Below are 19,749 nucleotides of genomic sequence, written 5' to 3' on the forward strand. Positions count from 1 at the left end.
AACACGCCCAGTTGTTAAAAACACAATACACGCCCAGTTGGAAATACGAAAAAAAAACACGCCCAGTTGTCCATTTAAAAGCTCATTTGCACAAATATAAAATTGCTCATAACTTGGCCAAAAATGATCGTTTTTCAAAAAAAACAAAACGTTACTGTTATCTACATTGCAGCGCCGATCACATGCAATAGGAGATAGGGATGTGATAATCTGGTGACAGAGCCTCTTTAACATATGGCGTGTGAACATGGCCTCAGAGGTGGCAGCAGGGAGGGGGAGGAGGTTGTACATGGCAGATCAGAGAGAAGAGAGAGGGGAGAGCATCCAAGTCTTTAGGGAGTTCAGATAACACAGACTGAGCTGTAACAGAGTGTAGATAGGGAGAAAAGCAAAAGGGGAATTACATAGGCAAGTGTAGAGAGAAAGCAGTACAGGAATAAAGCTGTGCTAATACACCAGATAGTGAATGCAGCAGCCTGGAGTCACAGGCCTCACATCCAGCATGTATTACTGGGAGGGACACCACCGCATGAGAAAAGTTAGAAACTAGGAGCAGGTTCTAAACTCAGCAATTCTGTCCACATTCTGCAGCAGGAATTTACATGCTGCGGTCCGAAAATTACGCACCGCAGGCCAATTTCGGGTCGGAATTTTTACGCAGCGTGTGGATGAGATTTGTGAAATCTCATCCACTATGCTGCTGCGTTTTTTCTGTCTTCAATACCGGACGGAAAAAGCGCAGCAATTCCGCAGCGTGTGGACGGGCCTTAAAAGCTTACACCAGACGCTTCATTACTATTCCTAATTGTGCTGCCTCTATCACTGATTTTTTTAGATTGTTTCTGTGAAAACCAAAAGATATGAAGTACTTGTCTTTTCATACCATTTCAAATTTAATCAGAATTTATTTATGACTCAACAGCTTTGGGCAAACTACTAAACTGTAATCAATTCTAACTACAACAGAAACATTTCTAGGTGCACTGGGTAGGGAATTCTCCAGCCCAGTCACTTTTGTCAGTTTAAAGAGGCTCTGTCACCACATTGTGCAACCCCTATCTGCTATTGCAGCAGATAGGCGCTGCAATGTAGATTACAGTAACGTTTTTATTTTTAAAAAACGAGCATTTTTGGCCAAGTTATGACCATTTTCGTATTTATGCAAATGAGGCTTGCAAAAGTACAACTGGGCGTGTTGAAAAGTAAAAGTACAACTGGGCGTGTGTTATGTGCGTACATCGGGGCGTGTTTACTACTTTTACTAGCTGGGCGCTCTGATGAGAAGTATCATCCACTTCTCTTCACAACGCCCAGCTTCTGGCAGTGCAGATCTGTGACGTCACTCACAGGTCCTGCATCGTGTCGGCACCAGAGGCTACAGATGATTCTGCAGCAGCATCGGCGTTTGCAGGTAAGTCGATGTAGCTACTTACCTGCAAACGCTGATGCTGCTGCAGAATCAACTGTAGCCTCTGGTGCCGACACGATGCAGGACCTGTGAGTGACGTCACAGATCTGCACTGCCAGAAGCTGGGCGTTGTGAAGAGAAGTGGATGACACTTCTATACACAACGCCCAGCTAGTAAAAGTAGTAAACACACCCCGATGTACACACATAATACACGCCCAGTTGTACTTTTACTTTTCAACACGCCCAGTTGTACTTTTGCAAGCCTCATTTGCATAAATACGAAAATGGTCATAACTTGGCCAAAAATGCTCGTTTTTTAAAAATAAAAACGTTACTGTAATCTACATTGCAGCGCCGATCTGCTGCAATAGCAGATAGGGGCTGCAAAATCTGGTGACAGAGCCTCTTTAACTCTGAAATGAATAACATTGTCCTCTGGATATCTGACTGGGGCCACAAGGCCAGTTTGTTGTATGAGTAGGACTCATTGCTTTATATACCGCAAAAAAGTCTTCAAGGGGAATTATTTGTATTGCCGCTAAGCAGGGCTGGACAAATCCAGTGAGCCAGGTAGCTAACATGCCTAGAATTTGCTGCATTTTAAGCTAATTTCTATTGAGGTCTATGAGAGTTTAGTTGCCAGCAACTAAAATTTAGGGTATGTTCACACGGCAACGCCAATTACGTCTGAAATTACGGAGCTGTTTTCAGGCGAAAACAGCTCCTGAATTTCAGACGTTTTGACAAGTGCAGGCATTTTTTGCGGCGTCTTTTACCGACGTAATAGGACCTGGTTTTCATTGGAGACATGCACTTCTTTGAGGCGAGCCGGTCTGCACTAAACACCGTAAGATCCATTGAATTCAATGGGCAGATGTTTGTAGACGGTTTGGAGCCGTTTTTTCGGCCGTAATTCGAGGCGTAAGGAGTAGACGAAGGCTTATTTCACACTTCTCGTAATTTCTGTGGATTTTCGGTCAGGATTTGAGGGCGGAAAATCCGCATAATATTACAGTAGCAGCAAATTCGATAAAACTGACCTGTGGTGTGGATTTTTTATTCTGCAGAATGTCAATTTATGCTGCGGAACGGTTACACATTTGTTGCTGATATTCTCCATTGAGCTCAATATGGAAGGAAAAATGCATTTTTAAATAGCTGCATTTCTGCAAAAAAATTGCGATTAAAAAAAAACAACTTTTTTTTTTACTTAGCCCTTATTCACACGACAGTGAAAAACGGCCGTGTGATGGCCGTCCTTTTAACGGCCTTCACATGGCCGTTTTCAGAGCAATGATATTCCATGAGTGCATTCACACAGCAGTTTTTTTAACGGCCCGTGAATAATGGCCGTCAAAAAATAGGACATGTCCTATTTTTGGGCCGTTTTAACGGCCTGACGGCCCCCATAGAAGTCAATGGATCCGTTTTTAACGGCGGTCAATACATGTAACAGCCGTTAAAAACGGATCTGTTACATGGGAATTGCAAGGGAACTACTAGTTCCCTTGCTGGCTATCGTTGGCATACTCACTGTTGCAGCGCTTCTTCAGGTGTGGGTCACTCGTCTTCACGGGTTTGAAGGCGCCTCGATGACGTCAGGGAGGCTGGTGTGGCATCATCTACAGGGAGGCTGGTGTGGCATCATCTACAGGGAGGCTGGTGTGGCATCATCTACAGGGAGGCTGGTGTGGCATCATCTACAGGGAGGCTGGTGTGGCATCATCTACAGGGAGGCTGGTGTGGCATCATCTACAGGGAGGCTGGTGTGGCATCATCTACAGGGAGGCAGGTGTGGCATCATCTACAGGGAGGCAGGTGTGGCATCATCTACAGGGAGGCTGGTGTGGCATCATCTACAGGGAGGCTGGTGTGGCATCATCTACAGGGAGGCTGGTGTGGCATCATCTACAGGGAGGCTGGTGTGGCATCATCTACAGGGAGGCTGGTGTGGCATCATCTACAGGGAGGCAGGTGTGGCATCATCTACAGGGAGGCAGGTGTGGCATCATCTACAGGGAGGCAGGTGTGGCATCATCTACAGGGAGGCTGGTGTGGCATCATCTACAGGGAGGCTGGTGTGGCATCATCTACAGGGAGGCTGGTGTGGCATCATCTACAGGGAGGCTGGTGTGGCATCATCTACAGGGAGGCTGGTGTGGCATCATCTACAGGGAGGCTGGTGTGGCATCATCTACAGGGAGGCTGGTGTGGCATCATCTACAGGGAGGCGTGTGGCATCATCTACAGGGAGGCGTGTGGCATCATATACAGGGAGGCGTGTGGCACCATATAGAGGGAGGCTGGTGTGGCATCATATACAGGGAGGCTGTAAATAGTGTCTAGGTGAACATGTGACCTTCCTTTGGTTGTTTTCAGGGGGCTGGGACAAAAAAAGCCTGAATGAAATTCATCAGTTTTATGAACGGCCATGAAAAACTGATGCAAAATGGATGTCAAACGGCCATTAAAAACGGACAGATGGACTGGAAATGGATGAAAATTTAGAGACACATGGATGCAAAATGGCCATGAAAAACTGACAGTTGATCAGTTTTTAATGGACATTTTTTTTCACGGTCATGTGAATAAGGCCTTAATCTTTAAAATAAAAAAGCCGTACTTCTCTTCCCTGGCACTCCTGTAGAATCACTTCCCTGTTCCCCGGACTGGTCTGTGTTGAGCTGGCCTTCTAGGATGATGTTTTGTCCCATGTGTCCACCGCAGCCAATCACAGGCTGCAGCGTCACATAGGACATCCCAGGAGGCCGGCTCAACACAAACCAGTTGGTGGAGTCTTCACTTCGGCAGCGCAAGGGAAGGGGAGAAGTTTTTTTCGTTTTGTTTTTTTAAATCCCCTCTGCTTGTCTCTTCCCTGCGGAATCTAGTTCGAAATGGCTGCCGAGGTTTCTGCCGCAAATCCAGCCCAAACTGCATCTTTTGTCCCAGTTTAGGAGAAGAAAAAAACTAGATCTACCCATGACGAAAGTGACACTACCAAGCAAATCATACAAAAGAACGAAGCATAACTTAAATGTATGTTTTTATGCACCCGTGCTCTTTTGCACAGTACAACAGAATTCAAAAGTTACAGTCTGTGGGCATAACTTTTTTACAATTCATGTCAAATCCCAATGAATTCCCAAAACATGTGTCCATGCCAGTCCCCCCTCTACATAACTGCGGCTTTGCTAAAAAAGACGAAAAAACAACAAAACAAACCTCACCTAAAACAACCTCCAGCTCTGGGGAATGGCAGTCATCTTTCCCTGTGAAAAGTCGCGGCAGAATTGCTGGCTGAAGTTTAGCCTAACATCACATTATTACCCTATATCAGGCATGTAAAACATCTTTACGCACTATTTTGACTGGCAAAAATAATGGAATCTTTGATGCAGATGTAAGCAAGCCCTAAGCTGCTATGCTTTTCAGAACAAAAAAACATAGGAAATGATACATTAACCCCTTGCTGCCACACCTATTTTTCATTTACGATTTTCCCTCCCGCTCTTCAAAAACCATAACATTTTTATTTTTCTGACGACATAGACGTATAAGGACTTGTTTTTTTTTTTTTTTTACAGAACAATTTGTAGCTTTTAATGGCACCATTTATTGAACCATATAATGTACTGGGAATTTGCAAAAATAGATTCTCTGCGAGGTGCAATGGGATAAAAACAGAAATGCCTCCATTGATTTTGTTTTTATGCGTTTATCATGTGGTAAAAACAAAATGTTAACTTTATTCTGCAGGCCAATATGTTTACAGCGATACAAAATGTATATAATTTTTTCAAGGATGTACTAAGAATAGACAATTATTTAAAAAAAAAATATTTATGTCGCCATATTATGAGACCCATAACTTTTATTTTTCCATTAATGGAACAGTCTGAGGGCTTGTTTTGTGTGGGGCGAGCTGTTGTTTTTATTGGTACCATTTTTGGGTAAATACGACTTTTATTCCATTTTTTGTTTTACTTTTTCAATTTTTGGGATATTAGAAAAAAAACTGTATTTAAAGTGTACCTAAAACTTTTAGGTAACTTTTCTTTTTACTAATACTATTACACTATTTCTGCCCATTATATGACTTGTATATGGCATTTATTTGCATTTTTCCCCTCTGCAGGCTCTTTCTAGTTCTCAGTTTACTCCAAACTCAGCTCCAGAGGTGGAGGAGAGGTGGAGGAGACTAGTTGCGATCATATATGCCATGAGATCCTGCTCTCCTATCTTTATGTATGACACATACATATAGAAACATGAAGAACATCATACAGCAGTAATGAGCAGTGTAGCTGTGAATCCAGGACTGGGGTGATCTAAAACTTTGACCAGAAGCTGCAACGTGTCAGTTTGTTTCTCTCTCCTCTATATCCCTCCAGCAGCTTTCCCCCGCCCCACTCCATAGACTTCTATGGGCAGCAACTATAAGCTGATCTAGTACAGAAACATGAAATAACTTTCACAACATGGATTTTTATTGCCTTGTTTGGACTTGTACACGGACCCTGTGCAGAAGCACAAAGAGACAATACATATACATGAAACACCACATTAAAATGCCCTTTCAGCCCCCTGAAAAAAAAAACTATACATTTCAAATGTATAGTCAACTTACCAGCTGCCTTGCTCCTGCATAATCCGGCCTCTATTCCTTTCCAAAATGGCCGCCACTGTCTCAGACTTTACTATGGACCAGCGCTGACCTAGAGGTTGATGTCATCAGTGCTGGGCCATCGGAGGGCAATGGAGGGTGTGATGGCGTATCTCAGACTTTGAAAGAAGATCTCCATAAGTCAGACAGCGTCGACCATATTGGATACCAGCAAGTGCGGGACAGGAACGCAAGTCGGATCATTCAGGAGTGTGGCATCAAGCAAGTTGACTATACATTTGCAATGTAGCGTTAATTTATTTTTTTTTGGGCTGGAGGGTCGATTTAATGTCATGGATGGGAACATGACAATTTACAGATTCTAAGAGAATCTGTAATTAAAAAAAACTATGCCTCCATATGAAAACAGTCACATGGAAATACAGTATAAGCACATAGCAGTCTGCGGACACGATATTACAAATCCATACAACACTCGTCCGTATGCATGAGCCCGAGATCCCACTTGAGGACAGACATTAAACAGCATTATGATGAATCTGAATTAGGGTATGTTCACACGCACTAATTACGGACGTAATTCGGGCGTTTTTGCCCCGAATTACGTCCGAAAATAGCGCCTCAATAGCGCTGACAAACATCTGCCCATTGAAAGCAATGGGCAGACGTTTGTCTGTTCACACGAAGCGTAATTTACGCGCCGCTGTCAAATGACGGCGCGTAAATAGACGCCCACGTCAAAGAAGTGACCTGTCAGTTCTTTGGCCGTAATTGGAGCCGTTATTCATTGACTCCAATGAATAGCAGCGCCAATTACGTCCGTAATGGACGCGGCGTTCAAGCGCCTGCACATGCCGTTACGGCTGAAATTACGGGGATGTTTTCAGGCTGAAACATCCCCGTAATTTCAGCCGTTACGGACGCCCTCGTGTGAACATACCCTAAGGGTGCAGTCGCACGCAGCAGTTTTCATTACAGAAATATTCTGGGACTGAAAATCAGTTCCATTCATCTGAATGCTGTTGTTTCTGCAGCAGGTGCATGGATTTCTGTAAGTTCCATTCATGAATGGAACAGATTTTCAGATGCAGAAATTTCTGCAACAAAATCTACTGCGTGTGACTGCAGAAAATCCGCCACAAAACCGCAGATAAACACAGGTAATTCCGTAGGTAAAATCCGCACATGATGATGCGTTTTTAGGTGCGGATTTCACATTTTGATGCGAAAACAGGTACGCATTTTATGCTGCGGATTTGTATGCATTTTGTGCGGTTTTTTATAAATTTGTCATATACAATTCTGATGACGGAAACGCAAGATAAATTGAAATGCTGCGGATATTAAAATACACACCGTAGGTCAATTTATGTGCGGAAAAATTATGCAACGTGTAAATGAGATTACTTGAAGAAGTCTCGTTTATTTTGCAGGTACTGTTATACACTGCGGATTTGCCGCAGGAAAATCTGCTCGGCAAATACGTACGTAATGCGCATCATATGCATTTGGCCTAAAACTCCATTGGCCTTTAGGCCCCTTGCACACGAACGTGCTTTTGTGGCCGCAATTCCCCCGAAAATCCATGGGAGAATTGTGGCCCCATTCATTTCTATGGGGCCATGCACACGACCGTAGTTTTTACGGTCTGTGCATGGCCCGCGAGCCCGCACCGCAGAAAGAACAGACATGTCTTATTACGGCCGTCTTCTGCGGTCTGGGCTCATTGAAAATAATGGCCGCGGCAGTCCGCTGCCGGCCGAACCGAAAATCACGGGCGTGCCCACTGCTACGGTCGTGTGCATGAGGCCTTAGGATATGTTCACACGATTAACAAAATACGACTGAAAATACGGAGCTGTTTTCAAGGGAAAACAGCTCCTGATTTTCAGACGTTTTTTGAGCAACTCGTGTTTTTCACGTTTTTTCGCCGTTTTTGGAGCGGTTTTCAATAGAGTCTGAGAAAACGGCTCCAAAAACCTCCCAAGAAGTGTCCTGCACTTCTTTTGACGAGCCGTCATTTTACACGCCGTATTTTGACAGCGACGCGTAAAATGACAGCTCGTCTGTACAGAACATCGTAAGACCCATTGCAAGCAATGGGCAGATGTTTGCCGACGTATTGGAGTCGTCTTTTCAGGCGTAATTCAAGCCGTAAAACGCCTCCATTACATCTGAAAAGATGTGTGCACATACCCTCACAGACATCAAGACATACATACTTTTAAGGAGAAATACAACTTGAACACGATGTGTATTACGTGCGGATTTACCTGCATAATACAGTACTAACAAAGTAAATGAGATTTTAAGTTATCTAATCTACACATTGCAGAATTGCTATTCCATAGTTGGCACCAATTCTCATTGATAGAAAGGGACGTGCCAGGCAATTATCAGTCACACGCAGATTCTCTTTATGATGGAGAAAGAAACAAGTTACAATTGTGGTATTCACTTTACGGTGTTGTGCGACATTCTGATGAAGAATCTGGTGCATAGACGGACATCAAAAGTGACAGCTTCAACAGATATCGAAATCTTATTACCCAGTATTGATACATGACCCCACAGCAGCCTCTATATCCATCTAAGGCCCCATGCACACGACCGTAAAAAACCTCCGTTTCATTGAACACTGACACACTTTCATTGAACACTGACACCTTTCCGTAGCACTACGGAAGGGTGTCTGTGCCGTGGAAATGTTTTGGGAATTATGGAACATGTCCGTTCTTTCGCATTTTGCGGGCCGTGCTCCCATACTTTGTATGGGAGAATGGCCCGAAAATGCGGCTGTCAGTCAGCGGCCGGCGGTGCCCGCAATCGCGGGCCGTGATTGCGGGCACGGTCGTGTGCATGGGGCCTAAGTGTGGTAGATAAGGCGTCGTTCACATCTGCGCTACGGTGCCGTCGGAACGGGACCCTGACTGACACAAACGAAACCAAAATGTTTCCATCACCATTGATTTCAATGGTGACGGATCCGATGCAAATGGTTTCCGTTTGTCTCAGTTGTGACGGAATCAATACCGTAGTCGACTAATGCCAATCCAGATATATAAAGTGCAGAATTTAGTAAATATCTCCCGGCACTGGAGGTGCTTTTAGTCAATCATTTCAAGGTGCCCGCTATGAGTAAAGTTCAGCTGACGCGGGCAGGCCTCCTGCACTTTTCAGATGCTTCAGCAATGACCCGGTCATACACTTCTGCGGATCAAGCACTTCCCCTGTCAGAATGGTTTACTATCAAAAAATGCGTAAACACTATAGACATAGAGAAATGAGGTCTCCGAGCATCATGGGCACAGGCAGGGCATAGCATCACCATTACATCAGGGTCCGGGCGACTTTACTGCTGCAATGCTTATGGAGTAAGGAGGTTAGGAATAATGATGTCAGTGCATGCTTGGGCGACTGGCGGAGGGAACAGGATGACCGCCTGTTGTAATCACTACAACTAATGCAATTAAAGGATCGGAAGCTGAGGGTCATGGAGGGCACACTGACCCAGCTCTGACATCCCTATCCTCACAATATGGTCACCAGCAGGTGGAAGGAGGCACATGGAGCTGCAAGCATATTGTATATAGAGGGCACTGGTCCTCTAATGCAAACTGATTATATATATATATATATGTGACTCATGTATGACAGGACAGCTTGCAGGGTCGAGTTCAATATGTGACAACTCTTTGGGCGCCATTTAGCCGAGTGTAATACTGGATATAATATGCACTGACTACTCTATAAAGCATGCTATAATACATGCTGGATATAATATATGACAGTAGACACTGATGCTGTAAAGTTGCACATTTTCTTCACACACGTGGGTGACAAGTGACAGCAGGATGAAGTGCACAGGCGACACTAGGAACAGCTATTCCCGCCACACGTGTCCTGGACCCCGGTCCTGGGACACCAGGCGACACCACACGGAGCCAGACAACACAAACATGTCAATCAATAACTTCCCTCAGCCTCGGAGATCACATGCCGCGGGTGGCTGGTACACAATGCGATACAATGCCACGCTACAGCCCCGGGCACACAGGAGGCGGCTTACCTTTCACAGCGCTTCTCCACGGCAGGTGCAGGCGATGACAGAGAGCGGCGGCGGAGGGGATAGTGCAGCAGTGACAGCAGCAGCATCACCACCACAGAGCAGTGGTCTGCAGGAGCTCCCCCTCCCGCGCACTGGGAAGACCCGGGGAAGCGCATGTGCAGAGGTGAAGAGCTCCCCGACTGCTACCTGTCGCGACTTCTCACACCGCATGGGTGACCTAACGATAACGTGATACAATAGTGACCCAATACTCAGGGTGTTACTATAATAAGCGGCTGAACATTCAGAGGTCTGTCCCACAACTTTCCAGGGACAGCAGCAGGTTTTACACCTGTTCTACTGCACGTGTTTTCCCCATTATTCCCCAAAAAGTAGCGTAGCCGCCAAGTATTGGTGTAAATGTGTGACAGCCATCAGTTGGCAGACGCCTATTGAGCTGCATTAACCCCTTCGCTCTGCAGCCAATTTTTCTGTTTTTCATTTCCGTTTTTTCCTCACCGCCTTCATTAAGCCGTAACTTTTTTATTTTTCCGTTGACATAGCCGTATGGGCTTGTTTTTCACGGGACAAGTTGTAATTTTTCATGGCACCATTTAATGTACCATATAATGCACTGGCAAACCGTTTCATTGTTACGGCGTTCATCGTGCGGTAAAAACTTTATTCTACGGGTTGATACAATCACGGTGATACCAAATTTATATATGTTTTTTTATGTTTTACTACTTTTACAAAGAAAAAACTTTTTATAAAAAAATAAATTTGTGTTTTGTTGCCACATACTGAGAGCTGTAACTTTTTTATTGTTCTGTCGATTGAGCGGTATTAGGGTTAATTTTATGCGGGGCGAGCTGTAGTTTTTATTGGTATCACTTTTTGGTACTTGCGACCTTTTTATTAAAAAAAATTGAGAATCAACAAATTCTGGCGGGTTAAAAAATGTTATATTGTAGTATTTCTGACTTTTACGGATGCGGTGGTACCAGTTAAGTTAAGCTTTTATTTTTTTAACAGTTTTTAATTTCTTTTTAGTCCCCCTAGGGGACTTGAACCAGCGATTGTTGGATCGCTTGCATGATATACGTACTGCAATACTAATGTATTGCAGTATATCGATATACTGAGAGCCTTCTATGAAGCCCGGAGGCAGGACTTCATAGAAATACAAAGATGACAGACCTGGGGGCCTTCATTAGGCCCCCAGCCTGCCATAATAACTATCTGCACACTGCGATTGCAGAGGGGGCGAGGACACATCAGAGGGGGCCATCCCCCTCTTTATAACCGCTTAGATGCTGCTGTCGCTATTGAACATGGCATCTAAGGGGTTAAATGGGCGGAATCAAAGTTATCTTTCATTCCGCCCATTGCAACGAGTTGCCGGCTATAACATAAAGCCGACAAGCACTCAGTATGGAGCGGGCTCAGCCCGTGAGCCCGCTCCACATAAACCCCTTAACACCTGTCACGTACAGTTCTGATGATGCATTATCCCCTTTAGGGCGCAGCCTGTTTTGGTCTTGTGGCACAGCCGATTTTTTCAAATCTGACGTGTCACTTTACTTGGTAATAGAGATTCTGTTTTCTCGTGACATATTGTACTTTATGTTAGTGGAAAAATGTTGTCGATAAATTCAATATTTATTAGTGAAAAACACCAAAATTTAGAGAAAATGTGCAAAAATGTGCTGCTAGAATACATTACACTACCTAGGTAGTGTAACGTATTCCAACTGTCAGTGTGACGTCACAGTCACTCTGACTGTTGGTCTACGAGGATCAGCAGAGGCTGATCCTCATGGGCTGACATACATGGCAGACCCGGGGGCCGTTGTCTGGCCCCCGGGTGCCATCACAAGCATCAGAAGCCCCCACAATTGCATGGGGGCTGCTGATGCGCTACAAACCCGCTACATGCGGAGATCGCAATCGAGCCCCGCATGTAACGGGTTAATTGCCGAAATCAGCGGCGATGAGCCGCTGATCGGCAACACTGGAGTGTCAGCTGTCGGGGACAGCTGAGCTCCAAGGTCCCGATGCACACTGTCGCTGACAGTGTGCCATCGGGAACGACACAGTGACTTCCTGTCACTGACAGGAAGCCTATCAGGACCAGCCGAAGGTTGGTCCTGATGGGCTTCCGTCCATGGCAGAGCCGGAAGCCATTGTTTGGCTTCCTTTTGCCATAGTAACGATCGGCAAACCCCGCGATTTCAGACCGGGGTCTGCCGATATGTTAGAAACCACCAAAATTCGGCGATTGCACCTGATCGCCGAATTTAACGGGTTAATTCCCCGAAACCAGCGGCAAAGGACCGCTGGTCGGCAAGAGTGGAGTGTCAGCTGTCGGCGACAGCTGACCTCCCGGTTCCCAGTGCACACTGTCGCCGACAGTGTGCACCTGGAAAAACTCAGTAACTGTACGTCCTCGTGCGGGAAGTAACCTCCCGCGAGGACGGACAGTTACGTCATGGTGCGGATAGGGGGTATAGTTAGCATTTTGACCCACAGGTATTTTGCTATATTTATTGGAGCTAGGGCTTATTCAGACGAACGTATAATACGTCCGTGCAACGCGCGTGATTTTCACGAGCATCGCACGGACCTATGTTAGTCAAAGGGGCCGTTCAGACAGTCCGCTGCGTAAAACTCCCGACATGTCCTATATTTGTGCGTTTTTCGCGCATCACGCAGCCATTGAAGTCAATGGGTGCGTGAAAATCACGCGCAGCACACGGAAGCACTTCCGTGTGACGCGCGTGATTCGCGCAACAGCAGTAAAAACTATGAATGACAGCAGAAATGCACCACGTGCTTTTCTGTTTACAAACAGAGTGTCATAATGATGGCGGCTGCGCGAAAATCACGCATCATACGCTGCTGACACACGGAGCTGTTATGGACCTTTTGCGCGCACAAAACGGCACATTTTTTGCGCGCGCAAAACGCACATGCTCGTGTGAATCCGGCCTTAGTCTGTGAAAATGAAAATCTACTTTCTTTCTGAAAAAACATAGAAATTTGTAATATTTACAAGGAATAAAGAAGAAAACGCACCCCAACATTTGTAAAACATCTTCTCCCGATTACGGAAATACCCCATATGTGGTAATAAACTGATGTTTGGTTCCATTGCAGGGCTCAGAAGGGAAGGAGCACCATTTGGATTTTGGAGCGCAGATTTTGCTGGATTGGTTTTCAGTGCCATGTCGTGTTTGCAACGCCCTGGAGGGACCAAAACAGTGGAAACACCCCAAAAGTGACACCATTTGGGAAACTACACACTTCCAGGAATTTTTCTAGGGGTATAGTGAGCGTTTTGACCCCACAGGTTTTTTGCAGAATTTAGTGGAATTAGGCCGTGAAAATGAATATCAAAATATTTGTTTACTAAAATGTTTAATTTTTTCATTTTCACAAGGGATAAAAGAGAAAAAGCCGCCCAAAATTGGTGACGCAATCTCTCCCGGGTATGACAATACCCCACATGTGGTAAGAATAGTTTTTTTTATTAGAAATTAATTAACCTTTGCAGGACTGATCCTTTTTTGCTCTTCCATTTTAGTTTTTCACTCCAAATGCCATAACTTTTTTCTTTTTCCATCAATAGAGCGGTGTGATGGCTTATTTTTTGCGGGAAGAGTTGTAGTTTCTATTGACACCATTTAAAGTACCATATAATGTACTGGGAAACTGAAAATAAAGTTCTTTGTGAGATGAAATTGGAAAAAACTGCAATTCCTCCATTGTTTTTTGGGTTTAATTTCTACCGCTTTCACCGTGCGGTAAAAACGACAACTTAACGTTATTCTGCGGGTCAATACGATTACGGTGATACCAAATGTATTTAGTTTTTTTTATATTTTACTACTTTTACAAAGAAAAAACTATTTGTTAAAAAAATAATTGTTTTGTATCAAGAGCCGTAAATTTTTTATTTTTCTGTCAAAAAGCTGTGTAAGGGCTTGTTTTTTTGCGGGACGGGTTGTAGTTTTTATTGGTACTATTTTGGGGTACATGCGACTTTTTGATCACTTTTTATTCTATATTTTGAGAGGGGTGGTGACCAAAAAATAGTTATTCTGCCATTGTTTTCTGTTTATTTTTTTTTCGGTGTTCACCATGGGGGAAAAATAACATTATAGTTTGGGTCGTTATGAACGCGGTGATACCAAATATGTGTACTGTTTTTTAACGGTTTCATTTTTTTTCTATTTTAAAAGACTTATTATAGGAAAAAAACAAACTGATTTTTACACTTTTGTAAAACATTTTTATTAACTTTTTTTTTACTTTTTACACTTTCTTTTTTTACCTGCAGCACTGATCGCTGCTAGAATACATTACACTACCTAGGTAGTTCAACGTATTCCAACTGTCAGTGTGAAGTCACAGTCACTCTGACAGTAAGTCAGCTGAGGCTGGTCCCCATAGGCTTCCATACATGGCAGACCCGGAGGTCATTTTCTGGCCTCCAGATGCCATCACAAGCATCAGCAACCCCCACAATTGTATGCGATTTCATTGTGAGGTCTGTCAATGTGCTAGGAACCCCTAAAATGCGGCGATTGCAATAGATCGCCGCATTTAAGGGGTTAATTGCCGAAATCAGAGGAAATGAGGCGCTGATCGGCAACAGTCAGGGACAGCTAGCCTCCTGGTTCCCAGTGCACAATGTCGCCGTCAGTGTGCACCAGTAACCGTGCAGTAACTGTACGTCCTGGTGCGCTAAGACACTGGCCACCAGGATGTACAGTTGCGTCGTGGTGCGCCTAGGGGTTAAGGCTGGGGCTACACAGCGACTTTGGCCCTGACGCAGGTTGCGCTACCAATGATCCCACACATGATCCCACACATTCAGGATTTATTGCGGATTTCTGCATTGATTCCTTGCCAAAATCCACGTCAAATACCAGGACAATTGTAATTCAAAGCATGTGAATGGACTTTGATGCACTTTATAATGCAATTTTTGGGTCTTTTTTTTTTTTGTCAAAGCCAGAAGTGGATCCATATGGTAAGTGTCCCTTTTATTATAGATATAGAGGGATATATATATATATATATATATATATAGAAATAAATATACAAAAATAGTGACAGCACTCTGCGAACACTAATGCCACCTAAACACTATAAATAAATAAATATGCACTGCTGCTGATGCTGAATCTACTTACAATAGTGAGGTTCTTAGCGCACATTTTGATCAAATTGCGCGAGCCAACCTGCCACGACAAGGCGACCTCTATGAGGTGGGTCCCTACGCTGCTCATAGCCCCAGAACTGGGACTAAGCCTACACATACCTGGGGATGTTAGGAACAAACAAACTAATTAAAATCACCCAGGGCAGAATGGGAGTAGTGCAAGATCAAAAATGGAGGCAGTCACCAACATGCAATACATAAAAATCAAAAAAGTTTGATCATCACATTTCAGCAAAATGAAACAAAACATGTATACAGGTGCAAGGAAGCCTGAGGGTATGTTCACATGAAGTCTTTTCAGGCGTAATTCGGGCGTTTTACGCCTCGAATTACACCTGAAAAAACGCCCCTAATACGCCGACAAACATCTGCCCATTGCTTTCAATGGGAATTATGATGTTCTGTTCCCACGAGCCTTTATTTTACGCGTCGCTGTCAAAATATGGCGCGTAAAATGACGGCTCATCAAACAAAGTGCAGGACTCTTCTTGGGACGTTTTTGGAGGCGTTTTTCATTGACTATTGAAAAAAGCTCCAAAAACAGCCACGAAAAACGCTGTGAAAATCGCGAGTGGCTCAAAAAACGTCTGAAAATCAGGAGCTGTTTTCCCTTGAAAACAGCTCCGTATTTTCAGACGTTTTTTAGTAAGCCATGTGAACATACCCTAAGAATGCAAGGCAATACAATATACAAAAATGGCGACAGCACTCTGCGAACACTTATGCCACCTAAACACTATAAATAAATAAATATGCATTGCTGCTGAATCTACTTACAATAGTGAGGTTCTTAGCGCACATTTTGATCAAATTGTGTGAGCCCACCTGCCACGACAAAGCGACCTCTATGAGGTATATATATCTATCAATGTCCCATGAGCCATCGCTGTATAAACACAGCGCTGGCCATGGGAAATTGCTCCAGGTAAAACAAGTCAAGACAATTAGCCATGGTCTTGCCTTGTTTGCTAAAGGAAGACAGGATGATCTGCTTTGATCCCCCTATATCCTACTCTGCAGTGGGATCTGGGGCCATAAACTAGGGACATGTCCTGTGATGCATTCTTGCATCTCAGGACGTTCCCATTAATTATATTACCCGTCCCAGCGCGCTCATGAGTTAGCCGGTGACGTCATATCACCGCCCCAACCCATGTGAGCCAGGCGCAAGTGGCACTAATTGTGCCTGCACCTGCTAGCTCAGGAACGAGAGCACTCACTGGGCTTAAATAGCCCAGCGCCGGTGCGCCAGCACTATTTTTTCCTGCTGCCACCACCAACGGAGGATCTTGCTGCCCTGCTCCCACCACCAACAGACCCCTGCACGGACGCTCACGGCCAACAACGATCCCCTAGAACGAACAGCATTAAGTATCGCATTAACCCTTTCCCCCTAGACAATGAGCATTAACCCTTTCCCCCTCTGGTGACCCCCATTTTCCCCCTGGTTCTGATATTAACCCTTTCCTCCTATACAAGCTGGTGTAACCCTTACCTCCCCTAGCTGGTAAACCCTATTTCCCCCCCTGGTATTTAACCCTTTACATTCCTGCACATTCCCCTGGTATTTAACCCTGCATTTTTCGCTGGTATTTAACCCTGCATATTCCCCTGGTTCTTAACCCTTTACCTTCCCAAGCCTACACATTTCTCCTGTGAGGGGGGATTTACACAAGCGCGATATACGTCCGTGCCACCCGCGTGTTTTTCACGCGTGTCGCATGGACCTATGCAAGTCTATGGGGCAGTGCAGACTGTCAGTGATTTTTGCGCAGCGTGAGTCCGCTGCGTAAAACTCACGACAGGTCCTATATTTCTGCGTTTTTCGCGCATCACGCACCCATTGAAGTCAATGGGTGCGCGAAAATCACGCAGCCGCACATCCTATCTGATGACACACTGAGCTGTTAAGTGCCTTTTGCGCATGCAAAACGCCACATTTTTTGCGTGCGCAAAAACGCACACGCTCGTGTAAATCCTTATTTAAACCCTTTACTTCCCCTGGACAAACCTCCCCCTAGCTCTATTAACCCCAACCTTACAACCACTAAAGTTAAACATGTTAACCCTTTCCATTCATTTACCCTTTAGCAACAGGGACAGTTAGAGACAGTGGGGATGGAAAACAGAAGCAAGTGTGAGTGTATTGTATGTTATATTTGTGTTTATGTACGTGGGTGGGTATTAGGATAGAATTGTAATATTTTGATGTTATATTGTACCATGTGTAGTGTCAGTACACTTAATTAACTTAGATGTGATCATTTACAGGCGGATCCTACGTTTCAGGTCTGCGGGACTGACCCGTCAGGTCCGTGGGACTGACAGATTCCGTGTAAAAGGAGCAATACAGCTGCTCTGTATAGAGAATACAGAACAGATGTATCTCCAAAAGTAAAATAAATTTTGTTAATAAAAAGTTACACTAAACGCTGACTAACCTATTTGAAAAAAATACCCTCAAAGGTGTACATAGCTTTTAATACAAATTAATAGTTATTATGTGTATTGAAGTTTACTGATACTATACCGTGAATATATATTGTTTATTGTGTGTTTAACCCCTTCCCGTCATAAACAACTTTCAGATTTTAATTTTCGTTTTTTTCCTCCCCACCTTCCAAAAGCCATAACTTTTTATTTTTCCGTCGACATAGTCCTATGAGGGCTTGATTTTGCGGGACGAGTTGTAGTTTTTCGTAGCGCCATTTAATGTACTTGGAAACAGGGAAAAAAATATTTGTGGGGTAGAAAATGCAAATGAAAAAAACATTGATTCCTTAATTTTTTGGGCGCTTAGTTTTTACAGAATTCACTGTGCAATTAAAACATATTAATTTTATGCTGCGGGTCAATACGATTACGGCAATACCAAATATATATCATTTTTTCTATATTTTACTACTTTTACAAGGAATAAACTTATTTTTTGCGGGATAAACTGTAGTTTTTAATGATACCATTTTGGGATTAATGTGACGTTTTGATCACTTTTTATTAAATTTTTTGTGGGAGTTGAGGTGACCAAAAAATAGCGATTCTGGCTTTTACATTTTTCATTTTTACAGCGTACACCGTGCGGGTTAAATAATGATATATTGTAATTGTTCAGACTTTTACGGATGCGGTGATACCAATTTTTTTTTTTTTTTTTACTGTGCTCTAGGGGGAAAATGGGAAAAGGGTTTTTTTTTAACTTTTAATTTTTTTTATTTTTTTCCATAACAAAACAACTTTATTTTACAAATTTGTAATTTTTTTTCAACCAGCGATCGTTGGATCGCTTGCACGATATACTGCAATACCAATCTATTGCAGTGTATCGTCTTTCTGACAGGCTTCTTTTAAGCCCCATTAGGCCCCCAGGCAGCCATAGCAAGCATTGCGCAATGAGCTGCTAGAGTGGGTCGCCCCCTCTTTCTAACGATTTAAATGCCACGGTCGGTATTGACCATGGCATTTAACGGTTTAAACGAGCGGGATCACGCTCGAGCGTGATCCCGCTCGTTACTGTGTAGTGACGGCTGTAACATACAGCCGACTCCCGCATCGTATGGAGTGGGTTCACTCCTTGATCCCGTTCCATACTTCCCCTACCCAGCTATGACGTATGGATACGTCAAATGTCGGGAAGGGGTTAATAGCGGAGTGTGATTACTGTTAGTTAATACATTTTGTTTTTATTTACTATACAGTTGTGTCGTGAATCACTGCGCACACACACTTAGTAGTAAGGCAAATAGAATAGCGTAGTACAAGGGAAAAGGTAGTGTAGCTAGGCATAAACCTATTGACCCTAATAAAAGGAGGTAGTAATAGTGGGTGACACTAGCCAGTGAACCCCACTAATTACGAGACCTAGTACAGAAAAAAAGTTAAAGAAAAGACTGATGCATCTCCTTTCTTTTGTGTCCACTTTGGGTTTTGGCTAAAAATAAAACGGAGCCAAAAATTGCAACAAAAACTGCATCTGTGTGTGTGATCCTGGCCAAACTCGGTTCACATGCAACTGAAAAAACTATGTGCAGATTTTTGTTCATGTCCTGGAAAAAAAAATCCACGAGAATGAGAAGCATTCTACTTATTCCTGCGGAATCCTCAGGGTATGTTCACACGACAGCGTCCGTAACGGCTGAAATTACGGCATGTGCAGGCGCTTGAACGCCGCGTCAGTTACGGACGTAATTGGCGCTGCTATTCATTGGAGTCAATGAATAACGGCTCCAATTACGCCCCAAGAAGTGACAGGTCACTTCTTTGACGCGGGCGTCTATTTACGCGCCGTCATTTGACAGCGGCGCGTAAATATACGCCTCGTGTGAACAGACAAACGTCAGCCCATTGCTTTCAATGGGCAGATGTTTGTCAGCGCTATCGAGGCGCTTTTTTCGGACGTAATTCAGGGCAAAAACGCCCGAATTACATCCGTAATTAGT

At 44.0% G+C, this 19,749-nt stretch overlaps 1 protein-coding gene across 4 annotated transcripts in view; it reads right to left on the minus strand.

The window, feature by feature from the left end:
- Positions 1 to 10,250, minus strand: part of RARB (retinoic acid receptor beta) — a 646,418-nt gene extending 636,168 nt beyond the window's left edge. For 2 of the 4 annotated variants that reach the window (XM_075827191.1, XM_075827194.1), the window contains exon 1: positions 10,105 to 10,250. The gene's annotated coding sequence lies outside the window, so the exon portion shown is untranslated. The remainder of the gene's footprint in view (positions 1 to 10,104) is intronic. The other 2 variants (XM_075827189.1, XM_075827190.1) reach the window with 1 other exon arrangement.
- Between the last annotated feature and the right edge of the window lie 9,499 nt (positions 10,251 to 19,749).

This window comes from Rhinoderma darwinii, chromosome 5 (assembly GCF_050947455.1).
Source record: "Rhinoderma darwinii isolate aRhiDar2 chromosome 5, aRhiDar2.hap1, whole genome shotgun sequence".
In the NCBI taxonomy this organism is placed as follows: Eukaryota; Metazoa; Chordata; class Amphibia; order Anura; family Rhinodermatidae; genus Rhinoderma; species Rhinoderma darwinii.